Consider the following 12,759-nt stretch of genomic DNA (forward strand, 5'->3'; position numbering starts at 1 on the left):
CGACCACAGTGGGAGTCGAACCCACGACCTTTTGATCCGAAGTCAAACGCACTAATCCACTGCGCTATGCGGTCATATGCTGTTATTAGTAACACAGCGTAATTCCAACACAACATGTGTAAGCTTAAATTAGGATTATTTATTTATTTATTATTTTCTGAGAAAATAACATCCATTCATGGTTAAAAGCAGTTACCAAATATTGGTTAGCCAAAGGCCCTTTCAGGACTAGGTAGTGCAAGAACACATATCCTGAAGGACTAAATTCATGAACCAGTTTACAATATATTCATTAGAAAAGGGACCAGAGGACTGCATTTTATGCAATAACGCTATCAAAAGATTGGCTTAAGATTAAGACACAAGGTTTGACAAATGTGGGATTATTGGTGTCCCCTATTATTAAGCTCTGCTAGTTAAGGGACATCTTGCATCTTGGATTTTTTTTGGGTACATTGGAGCTTATTATACATAGAGGATGTGAAATATTACATATACAGTCAATAGTAATCAAATCCACGATCTCTTCACTAAAAGGTGTTGGTCTTGCCTTTTAATAACCAAAAAATCCTGCATTGGTTAATGTTTGCATTTTTCAAGAATTTCAAAATAACCCTAAAGTTTATTACGATTTTATTCATCTCATTGAGATTCAACTCTTTGATATCCAAAATGACAAGAATATTTGGGTAAAAAATTAGTATTTCATATAATTTTTCTAAATGATGATTAATTTCATCTTTCAGTTTATTGATTTTTTTTGGATATGAGGTTCATTTGGGCCAGCTTACGCACACCAAGATTACATCCTTACGGGAGCTTTTATATAATTAATGCCACCAAATGGGTGTGAACCCAAGACCTCTCCTAGGGAGGTTGGGCCTTTAACTACTTTACTAACCCATTATTGGCAGAAATACACAATTTCGTCAACCATAAAGTTGGTAGTTGGTACATTGATACTGACGAAATTATGTATTTCAATGGCAGTTTATTGATTTTAGTAAAAGATAAAATGTACATTACACATCTAACCTTAACTTTTTTTTTTTTTTTTTTTTGTAAAACGGATTTTCATTGAATGATGTTGCAAAGCCAAAGGAATACCACAGATAACACAACATGCAATCAGAGAGAGGAAAGGGTTACTCTGTCCAAGATAACACGGTGAGAACCTCCCTAACTTGGGAGTAGGCAAGCCCATTTATATGCCCTATATTTGAAAGAAAAAACATGTTTTTCAAATTCCTCCGTGAATATTCCAACATCAAACAAGATACCTGTAATTGAACTTAGAGGGAGGTGGTGGACAAGTCACAAAGGACTATGATTAAGGACAGAAATCAAAGGAATATGCTTAGGTGCTGCTTTTCGAAAAATAAGATCTAATCAATATATATTGCAAGTTTAAGAAGGAAACAAATTTCCACATAAAAAAGTACAATTTATCCATAAATAACAAGCAAATTGGATTCACATATGCACAACACTATTACATAACACAAGTAATAGCCAGTGTTGGCAAACATGAAATTCTCTTTCTCGGTTCCTTGCATTCTTGTTCTTCTCCTCCTTTTCTCTGATGGTAATTAGTATTGATATGATCATCGATCAATTTATTTATCTTTCCAATCTTGATTTTGAGTTTTGAATTTGTTTTTTTACATGTTACAGGCAACATTGTTGGAGAAGGCCAACGAGGTTGCTTTTCATGTGCTATAATGCCTAGATGCACCAGTCGCAATTGCACCAAGTTCTGCACTCGCATGAATTTTGGCAAATATGTGAGAGGTTTTTGCAAAGACAGAGGAGCCATTCAAGGCCCAAATTCCGTTTGCACTTGTTCAAGGCCACCTGCCAATACAAAAATTAATGTTTGATATATGTCTCTTATATGAGTATTGAAATCCTGTAGCAGGGTTCAATTTTTTTTGTAATCAAAAACAAATCAACAATTTTGATATGGTATAAGGGTCATTTACATGTACATTGTACATGAAAGCGGCCGTATGTATATGTATGTGTGCATCTATTTTATTTCTATAAATATGGTTGATCTTCGTTTGAAACGACAAAATAATGTGATACGTAGTTGGTTCCAACATATGTGGCTATCAAGAGGAATTGATCCTATAACTATAAAGAAATTAAGGTGGTGACATCAAACTCAGCGTGGGAATCGTTCCTTAGCATGGGCGACGCTCCTGAGCTCCATGGCGTGCCTAAGCCAGGGCATGACATTGACAGCCAAGACTAAGTCATGACCTTGGTGAGATGATGCCCAGGAAGTTCGAACATGTGTTCCCAAAGACTAATTTATTTAGTTTGGTAGAACAAGAATTGTGTTCCAAGGTCCATGGCCATTCCATGGATATCTTTTCGAGCTAGTCCATAAGCTCAGGGTCAAACCCCCATTTCAAGGCCTAAATCAATTGGTCAAGTGATATCTAACTCGGTTCAACTACCGTTTCAGGACCAAGCTCTTGCAATTGATAAAACTCAGCACAACTAAGCCAAATCCCTTTTTTTTTTTTTTTTTGGTTGGTTAAATCCCTATAGTCAAATCACTCTATTGTGCACAGCAATGCACTATTTATACCAAATAAAAGGATGAGATTAAACGCTTAATTTTAAATTTGAAAAGTCCAAAATAGCCTTTTAGTACTTTTGTTTTCTCAACCTTTTATTTGATATATTTGTGCACTATTGTGCACAACAAATGATGTTTACTCTATAAGATTTCAGCACCGAACAATAGTGAGACACGATGAAAAGAAACAGCAAAAACTATTTCTTACCTAAAAACAATTAGAAAAAGGAAACGACGTTGCATAAAACCCTGGATCTCTTTAGATTGATTTCAAAGGTAAGCAACCAATTGACAGCCTTACATAATTAGAGTTCAAACTCAATCTTTGGTTTCATTGAGTATGCAAATACCAACTTCAGCGTACATGGAGAAGATACGACCAAATCAACTAAATATAGCAAGTATGGGAAGAAAACAAAATTCTACCTAAAAAGTTATATATAGTACTATAGTTTCATTATAAATAACAAGCAAATTGGAGTTAGATCCACGCTTGAACTGCACTATCACATTACACAAGGTAATAGCCAGAGTTGGAAAACATGAAGTTCTCTTTCTCCATTCCCTGCATTCTTGTTCTTCTCCTCCTTTTCTCTGAAGGTAAATTAGTCTTTCATTCATTAACTGAACCAGTTGAACTGATATCATCATTGATCAATTTGATTGATTTGAATTTCATTGTTTAAACATTAACTAGTTTCTGCTCATGGGTTTTAATTTTGTGCCTTGAATTTGTTGTTTTATGTCACAGGGAATATTATTGGAGAGGGCCAACAAGGTTGCTTTTCAGGTGCCATAATGCCTAGATGCACTGATCGTCGTTGCACCTTTTTCTGCACCAACGAGAATCGTGGAAGAGAAGCGAGAGGATATTGCGAGCAAAGAGGAGCCCCACAAGGCCCGGAATGTGTTTGCACTTGTCCCATTCACTGAAAACTCATGTTTGATAATGTCTCATACTTAATAGTGCTACCCTTAACCTAACATCTATTAAATAAACTTCATTGTTAGGTGAAAATTGATATTATGGATTCAACAAATCCTATGGCAGGGTTCAATTTCTTTGTGATTGAGCAAAATGCAATGAAGAAATCCATAATTTTGGCATAAGGGTTGGTAATAATTTTTCAATCACTTCAACAAACAAGCTTGTATGACTCTCTATGAACTACCACCTCTCTCTCTCTCTGTTAGCCAAACAACCTTGCAAGTTTGGAGGCAACACCAACTATGCTTTCCTTTCTTTTCGATCTCTTGTTATATTTTCCTACTTACAAATTACAATGTGAATGCATTAGAGAACACGTTATCTACATGTATGTGAAGGTGATCGTATGTGTGATCATGAAAGCCAGTTATGTACATTCGTGTGACATGTGATTGGCTCGCACATATATGTTTATCAAGAAGAATTGATCCTAAAACTATGAAGAAAGGTATTGAACAAAGCTTCAAATAATCTTAGTTTCGATGCTAAGTACAAGGTTTCAACACTAGGTTTAATTCTCATTGAAAGTGGTTCAAATTAATTAAAGACTCAAATTGTTTATTTGAGTGGTACATCATTACCCACCCCCAATTGCCTAATGATCAAGTGTCGAGTATTTTATGTGACACTAAAATCCCAGTTACATTCGTATGCGGGCATTTCAGATCACAAGTATCGAAAGCACATAGATTCAAGGAAGGGAAATGATAAAATGTATAAGGGCGGTGGCTCAAACTAGAAACCACTTCGTCATTGAGGGGAGTTCCTCCTCTCCATTGAAGATGTCTACAGACGGAGGTTCAAATCTGAAACCGCTCAAGACCACTCGGTCATCGTGTGGAGTTCCTAAGTTTCTGTTTGATTTTTTTTTTTTTATAATTCCATGTTCAATTATCATTTTTGTTCTTTTTAAGCCCTCCTTAATCTTTTCTTTATGATTTCTGGGAACGTGATTGGAGAATCTGAAGCAAAAAGGGGCTCTTGGCAATCAAGAATGGCTCTTGCTATGTCTCTGCGCCCACTTTTGCTTCAACCGAACCAGAAATCTTGACGTTTGGCAAATCAAGTCGTTCTACTGTTCTCTAGAAATGAATCAGTTCAATTTTCATGCTTGAAAAGGCTTTTTGCAAAACAATTTTGACATGTCATCATTCTCAAAATCAACAAGCAATTTTTGTTGGAAACGAAAATGAATTAAGCTCGACTTAAATTTCCTTTCACAATATAATATTAAAAATGTACGATGAAAAATTACTTATTCCCCCTCTCCTAAAAAAAAGGATAAAAAAGAAGAAAAAAACTATAGCTTAATTACTAATCTAACCTTAAAGTTTGCTTGAGCTCCGCTAGTTAAGGGACGTCTAGTATAAAAATCCCAACTGAATCCCAGCTGAATCGGACATTTTTACATGCCTAATGAGGAGATCTAATACCGGATTTGGAGTTCACTCACCTTTTGCTAGGTGACTTGTTATTGCAATTAGCTGTACTGATGCACTCGAACTTGAATGTTGTGCAGTTAATGTGCAACATGTGCTGCTGACGGTCAAGATCTTGATCTCGACTGTACATTTCAAAAGTGATGTAAATCAAAATAGACGGTTGAGATTGAAATCTTGATCAAGATTTCGATCTCTACCGTACACATTTAGCTCAACCCGTATTGATGTCCTACAAGTGTCAGAGTTTTCACATCATTGTTTCAGGATTAATTTAAAAAAAAATCATTTTCAAATTACGGGAAGAAATCGACCACAGTGGGAGTCGAACCCACGACCTTTTGATCCGAAGTCAAACGCGCTAATCCACTGCGCTATGCGGTCATATGTTGTTCCTAGTAACACAGCGTAATTCCAAATTTCCAACACAACATGGGTAAGCTTAAATTAGGATTATTTATTTATTATTTTATGAGAAAATAACATCCATTCATGGTTAAAAACAGTTACCAAATATTGGTTAACCAAAGGCCCTTTCAGGACTGGGCAGTGCAAGAACACATACCCTAAAGGACCAAATTAGTATTTCATATAATTTTTCTAAATGATGATTAATTTCATCTTTTAGTTTATTGATTTTAGTAAAAGGCAAAATTTACATTACACATCTAACCTTAACCCTCTCTTTTTTTTTTTTTTTTTTTTGGAGTAAAACGGATTTTCATTGAATGATGTGACAAAGTCCAGGAGAACACGAATTACTAATCTAACCTTAAAGTTTGCTTGAGCTCCGCTAGTTAAGGGATGTCTAGTATAAAAATCCCAGCTGAATCGGACATTTTTACATGCCTAATGAGGAGATCTAATACCGAATTTGGATTCACTCACATTTTGTTGAGAGACTTGTTATTGCAATTAGCTGTATTGATGCACTCGAACTTGAATGTTGTGCAGTTAATGTGCAAAATGTGCTGCCGACGGCCAAGATCTTGACCGACCAAGATTTTGATCTCGACTGTACATTTCAAAAGTGATGTAAATCAAAATAGACGGAGTCCTACTGAGTGTCGAGTTTTCACATCATTGTTTCAGGATTAATTAAACAAAAAAAAAAGGATAATTACTATTGCCCCCGTAGTTTGATTTTATTACTAATAAAATCATGTTCTTTACTAAATTACTGTTGTCCCCCTTCCTTATAACGGTGTTAAGTAGCCATTAAGTTTGAATATATAATGTATAATTTGCCCTTCATTAAAATTAAGAAATCAAAAGATGATGCTACTCCATTTATAAAAATCAGATTAAATGTCAATTTTACCCTAAACTTCATTTATTTTGAATTAATGAAATGGGCAAAATCCAAATCCGATTTGGTTTACCACATTCATTAAGCTTCATTTTTTTTTTTGAATTAAAGAAATGATCAAAATCCAAATCCGATTTGGTTTCCCACCTTCTCTAAACTTCATTTATTTTGAATAAAAGAAATGAGCAAAATCCAAATCCAATTTGGTTTCCCACCTTCACTAAACTTCATTTATTATGAAAATATTCTAGGTGATAGTTTCCAATTTGAGTTGAATTCGATTTTTCTTCTTCCTCGGTTTCTATTTTAGTTTTATTCAATCATTCTTTCTTTATTTGGTGGGTTTTTTTTTTTAATTTATAGAATAAAACGGATTATAACAGTAATAAAATATTTTAAGGAGATAAGTATATAGGTATTTTGGGGTTTTTGAGAAAATATAAAAATGTCACATCAAAAGGAAAAATCAAAATTGACCACAGTGGGAGTCGAACCCACGACCTTTTGATCCGAAGTCAAACGCGCTAATCCACTATGCTATGATTATATGCCATTATTAACAATACAGCGTAATTCCAAATTTCCAACACAACATGGGTAAGCTTAAATTAGGATTATTTATTTATTTATTTATTATTTTCTGAAAAAATAACATCCATTCATTGTTAAAAACAGTTAATAAAGATTGGTTAGCCAAAAGCCCTTTTAGGACTGGGTAGTGCAAGAACACATACCCTGAATGACTAAATTCATGAACCAGTTTACAATATATTCATTAGGAAAGGGACCTAAAGTAGAGGACTGCATTTTATGCAATAACACTATCAAAAGATTGGCTTAAGATTAAGACACAAGGTTCGACAAATTTGGGATTATTTGTGTCCCCTATTATTAAGCTCCGCTAGTTAAGGGACGTCTTGCATCTTGGATTTTTTTTTGGGTATATTGGAGCTTATTATATATAGAGTATGGGAAATATTACATATACATTTAATAGTAATCAAATCCACGGTCTCTTCACTAAAAGGTGTTGGTCTTGCCTTTTAATAACCCATAAATCCTGCATTGGTTCATCTTTGCATTTTACAAGAATTTCAAAATAACCCTAAAGTTTATTACGATTTTATTCATCTCATTGGGATCCAACTCTTTGATATCCAAAAATGACAAGAATATTTGGGTAAAAAATTAGTATTTCATATAATTTTTCTAAATGATGATTAGTTTCATCTTTCAATTTATTGATTGTTTTTTTATATGAGGTTCATTCGGGCCAGCTTACGTGCACCACGATTACATCCTCAAGGGAGCTTTTATATAATTAATGTCACCGAATGGGTGCGAACCCAAGACCTCCCCTAGGGAGGTTGGGCCTTTTAACTGCTTTATTAACCCATCATTGGCAGAAATACATAATTTCGTCAACCATAAAATTGGTAGTTGGTACATTGATACTGACAAAATTATGTATTTCAATGTCAGTTTATTGATTTTAGTAAAAGGTAAAATGTACATTACACATCTAACCTTAACTTTTTTTTTTTTTTGTAAAATGGATTTTCATTGAATGATGTGACAAAGCCCAAGGAATACGATAGATAACACATCATGCAACCATAGGGAGGAAAGGGTTACCCTGTCCGAGATAACACGGTGAGAACCTCCCTAGCTTGGGAGTAGGCAAGCCCATTTATATGCCCTAGATTTGAAAGAAAAAATATGTTTTTCAAATTTTTCCGTGAATATTCCAATATCAAACAAGATACTTGCAATTGAATTTAGAGGGAGGTGGAGGACAAGTCACTAAGGACTTTGATTAAAGAAAAGTCTATAGACACGCAGAAATCAATGGAATATCTTACCCAAAAAAAAAATCAATGGAATATGCTTAGATGCTGCTTTTTGAAAAATGAGATGCCATACAAAGTGGCTGCATAAAGCTGGTTTTCTTCAGGTCCACACGTGCCAAACACATAAGGGATACTATTTGATTTTTTTCTTTTTTCTCTTTTGATATAAGGTTTCAACCTATATAAGAATATATAGTTATGACTTTTTTTTTTTTTGGTAGGAATGTATAGTTATGACTTATGAGACACATGAACCAACTATTTTGGGGTTCCATTATAAATTTCATATAATAGATTTCTGGAATGTTCCAACCTTTCATGTCAAGTATGTGTATTATTATCATTCACCAATTTAATTCCAAAAGTAAATTATTTAATGTTTCTTGCAAGCGTAAATAAAATTATGAGGATGTGTAAATCTGAGGATGGTTCAATTGGTAAAAAAATCTATACCTCCCTCTATATTATTTAATATCCTCATTTTTAATATATAAAAAATGTTATTTAAAAAGAAAATTATAAGAAATTTATGCAAATTTAGGAGAATAAGTATATATTAGTAAAATGTCAATTTCAAATCAAATCTAATTAAATTCTTAGTAGTAAATTACTTGACTGGTTGGGTTTTAATATTTGCAAAGATCTTCAATCCATGTTTATATTTCTTGCATTATCGTCATGCAATTTTTTGCAACTCGTTATTATATATATATATATATATATATGAAGAGATACACTTAAGTCTTAATTATATCACTAGTCAAATATTGTATAATATCAAAATACATTAAATTAAGAAGAAAATTGAAAAATACAACGTTTGGAAATGAGTTTGGATCATGCCCAATGATAGGAAGCACTTTGTGCTGCTCCGATGGCTTTCGGCCACATGGTACAGGGGATCACAGGATACTGGTGTTAAGTCTCATTTTTTATTATTTTTATTATTTTTATTATTTTTCACTTGTAGACCCCAATGTACTTTTTGTTATAAAGCCGTCAAGAGAGCACCAAGGGAAGATAATCCTCACTCTTTGGAAGTATAGTCTACAACTAGAGGTAGCTGGAAAGGTAGCAGGGTGGAGCGTGGGACTTATGGAACATGGCATTTTCATTTTTGTTAAAGCAGAGCAGCTGGAAAGAAGCAATTCACTAAAAGCGTTAATGAAGGCAATGAAATAAGGCATAAAGAACACATACACAACTCGCATCAAAGAAGTGTGGATCAATGATGAGAAGGCAATCCCTCTCTTCGACGCTCCACCCAAATTGTACTAGCCTATTCACCTAATATTTGACTTTGTAGACATTAAGTCTACATTGCTAAATGCCACATTTTGTAATTATAAATCTCCAACACTCAACTCTCTTAACAACTTAGCTAGTAAGTCTATTAGTAATTATGCCGCAACCAACAGACAAAGTAGTCTGAGCCTCATACAAACTGACGACATATGTATGATGCTTAATCGGTAATTTATATATGTTTTCTTTTCTTTGATAAATTAAAAAAAAAAAAAAAAAAAAAACTAGACTCCGAAAATCTATCCCATTTATCCCTTGTGAATGGACAACTCTATCTTTTTTTATAAGAATGATAGAGACATGAGTAGAGTGTTGGCGTAGGCCACACCCATGGTTAGAATTTACTTATCTTCACTAAACAAATTGACGAAACTTTTTTCAAATCTTATAAAATTATTTACATGTGGGTCCTTTCAGTATATCCTAAACTAATGTTGAATTTCTTAAATGCAATATATTATGTCTGATCCCAATTAAACTAACACCGTTACCCACCATTAACTGTTTTCAAATTTCAAGCATGTATAGACCAAAATACCCTTGATGTTGTTTAAAATATATATATTATAGACTAAAATAACCCCAATAACTATTTTTTATCAACCATATAGGTGGGTGATGGGATTTTCCTTTCACTCTACTGCTGGAAACCACCCTACAAAAGAGAGAAAGAAAGAAAAATTAGAAGTCTGTTGCCATCTCCCATTGAATTTAGAACTCAGAATGATGAATGAAGCAATTAGCAACTTCTCTCTCGTCAAATTAGAACTCTCTAGATATAATTTAATAGATAATTTTCGACTCTTCTCCACTGCCAATGCCTTCAAATAGAGACAAACAAAATGAAGCCAACTTAACCATTAACAGTAGCAATAGCTATTAAAAGAAAAAGGGAAAATATTGAAAAAGAATAGACTTTCCTTCTTCTTCTTTTTTTAAATCATAATGGGATTGGGTTCAATTTGCAAATGCTTACCAACTCATTATAGAAACTGGAATTAGGTGAAAAATCGAAGTAAATGCATAGGAAGAAATCAAACAATTAAGAGTGCGAAAGCTATGCTAGTTCCACTCTCCAATCTTGAAAGAATCGAATTTCTAAGTTAAATAAGCCAAGTTTTGTGATCTTCCATTGAACAAGACAGTAAGGTAAAGAAAGAAGATGGGTGATATTGTTGACAGAAATTGATTATTGAGGGTGTTTTAGTCATATCACATGTATTAGGCAATATCAGGGTTTTTTGGCCCCACCAGCCTTGAAATTTGAAAACACTTGATGGTGGATAACGGTGTTAATCTGGTTGGGATTTAAATGTAATACATTGAATTAAGGGAACCCAACATTCGTTTAGGATCAATGAAGAGGATCCACACATAAAAAACTCAATCTTATAATAGAAGCTTGACAATAGACTATAATAATGGTGAATTCACATAAAATGTATTTATGAATAAAACTAGTATGTGTATGGTAGTATTTCTATTATAGGAGACCAGCTATTATATAAAATTACATTTTTATATAACGTTGGGTAACTTGTAATTTAGCTAGTGGGTGCAATGTAACTTAAGCTACTACAGTGGCAAAACCAAAGTTTCACCCCATTATAGTGGGTGACATGTAAAAAATTCATTTTTTTTATTCATTAATATTATTATTATTTGAGAATTTATTGCAAATGATTAATACTTTCATTTATATGAAGAGAAATTAAATTGGTAATTGGTTAGGTGTTTGTCACTTCAAGTTACAATAAGAAGTTAATAAATTAATTAAACCAGACAAAGCAATCATTTAACCTATAATCCTGCAGTAACACGTGGAAAAGATTGAAGAAGATACCACCGGTAAGCAACGTATTGGTCAACTTGAAATTCGGTTGCGAAATCGTGGTAGAAGTAGAACACCCCATTTAAGGCTTTGTATGGTAACGTTTCTATTATTTCTGACATATCTAGATCAGGAACATATTTTTTGTTTCCTTTCTTTTCACATTTTAGAGTCATAAATTTGATACTACTAAAGAAAAAGAAAATGTTTCAATTACAACAAAATAAACATAAACCATTTTTCAGAGTTATGTTATACTTTATAAGCAAATATAGCTTTTTGTCTTCCCCTTTCTTTTTTTTTTTAACTTATTGCAAATGTTTCATAGTTCCATTTTTATGAACATAAATAAATTCTGTAATTGGTTTGGAGTTCAGTTATTTCAAGTAGCAATAAGAAATGTCTGAATTATTTAAACCAGACAATTGAACAAGGGACCACTGTTAAGCAACACATTGATCGACTTGAAATTCGGTTATAAAACACTGCTAATAGTAGAACACCCTATTTAAGGGTTTGCATGGTAATGATTCTATTATTTCTCATGTTAGACACAAAAATTTTGTTTACTGTTTTCAAGAGTCATAGATTTGGTAATATTAAGTGCAAGAGATTTTTTTTTCTTTTTTCTTTCTTTTCTCTGTAAATGTTTCTATCACTACAAAAGTAACACAAACCTTTTTCAGAGTTATGATGTGCTTTATAAGCAAATAAACACTTTTGTTTGATTTACCCATGTGGGTAGGGAAGGAAATAAAGCTGCTGATTGGTGCTCGAGAATGGTCCTTCCGTTGGATAGTAATTCGTTGATTATTCAAGACCCTTCTGTAGATCTGAAGGAGTTACTTAGGGCAGATCTACTGCCTAAGCCAGTGTAGTATCTTTTTTGTTCTTTTTGGGTCTTGTTTTGACCCCGTATTCTCACTACAAAAAAAAAAACACTTTTGTCCTCCACGAGTTAAATTTGCAGGTTATGTATATGGCACTTAAAAAAAATAAGAACAACATAAGTAACCATTTTTATATTTACCTTCAGTTCTTGTATTGTATAGGAACATAAAAACACTAAAACTATAATCTAAGGTCGTTACCAAAAGCATCAAGTGATTAAAGTCAAATGTTCTCATTTTTTCGATATATGCTGGAGCAAATCTTTTTGCTCTCTCTAGGTTTTGGTGGTTAGTTCCATCTCGTTTTATTTGTGTAAACAATACTTCTTCCAAGTTTATTATCTGGGATATGTTAATATAATATTTGTAGTTGTTGGGCAAAAAAAAAAAGATATATGCTGGAGTAGATGTCCTTTATTTCAACTGAATACACTTAGACTAAGAATGTGAAATTGGCTAGCCAATGCATTATGGGGTTCTCAGTTAACCATCAAAAGATTGTTTAAATAAGCAATGATCTGTAAAATGAAATCAATGAAATGAAGAGTTCTAGATCC

At 33.2% G+C, this 12,759-nt stretch overlaps 3 non-coding genes across 3 annotated transcripts; all 3 read right to left on the bottom strand.

Annotated features, from left to right (window-relative positions):
- Window positions 1-74, bottom strand: TRNAR-UCG (transfer RNA arginine (anticodon UCG)). The gene has a single exon. It is a non-coding gene; the product is annotated as a tRNA-Arg (tRNA).
- A 5,253-nt stretch (window positions 75-5,327) lies between these two features.
- On the bottom strand, window positions 5,328-5,401 carry TRNAR-UCG (transfer RNA arginine (anticodon UCG)). The gene has a single exon. It is a non-coding gene; the product is annotated as a tRNA-Arg (tRNA).
- A 1,398-nt stretch (window positions 5,402-6,799) lies between these two features.
- TRNAR-UCG (transfer RNA arginine (anticodon UCG)) lies at window positions 6,800-6,878 on the bottom strand. The gene has a single exon. It is a non-coding gene; the product is annotated as a tRNA-Arg (tRNA).
- Between the last annotated feature and the right edge of the window lie 5,881 nt (window positions 6,879-12,759).

Source organism: Hakea prostrata, chromosome 5, assembly GCF_041222555.1.
Source record: "Hakea prostrata isolate BN-2017 chromosome 5, UWA_Hpros_2, whole genome shotgun sequence".
In the NCBI taxonomy this organism is placed as follows: domain Eukaryota; kingdom Viridiplantae; phylum Streptophyta; class Magnoliopsida; order Proteales; family Proteaceae; genus Hakea; species Hakea prostrata.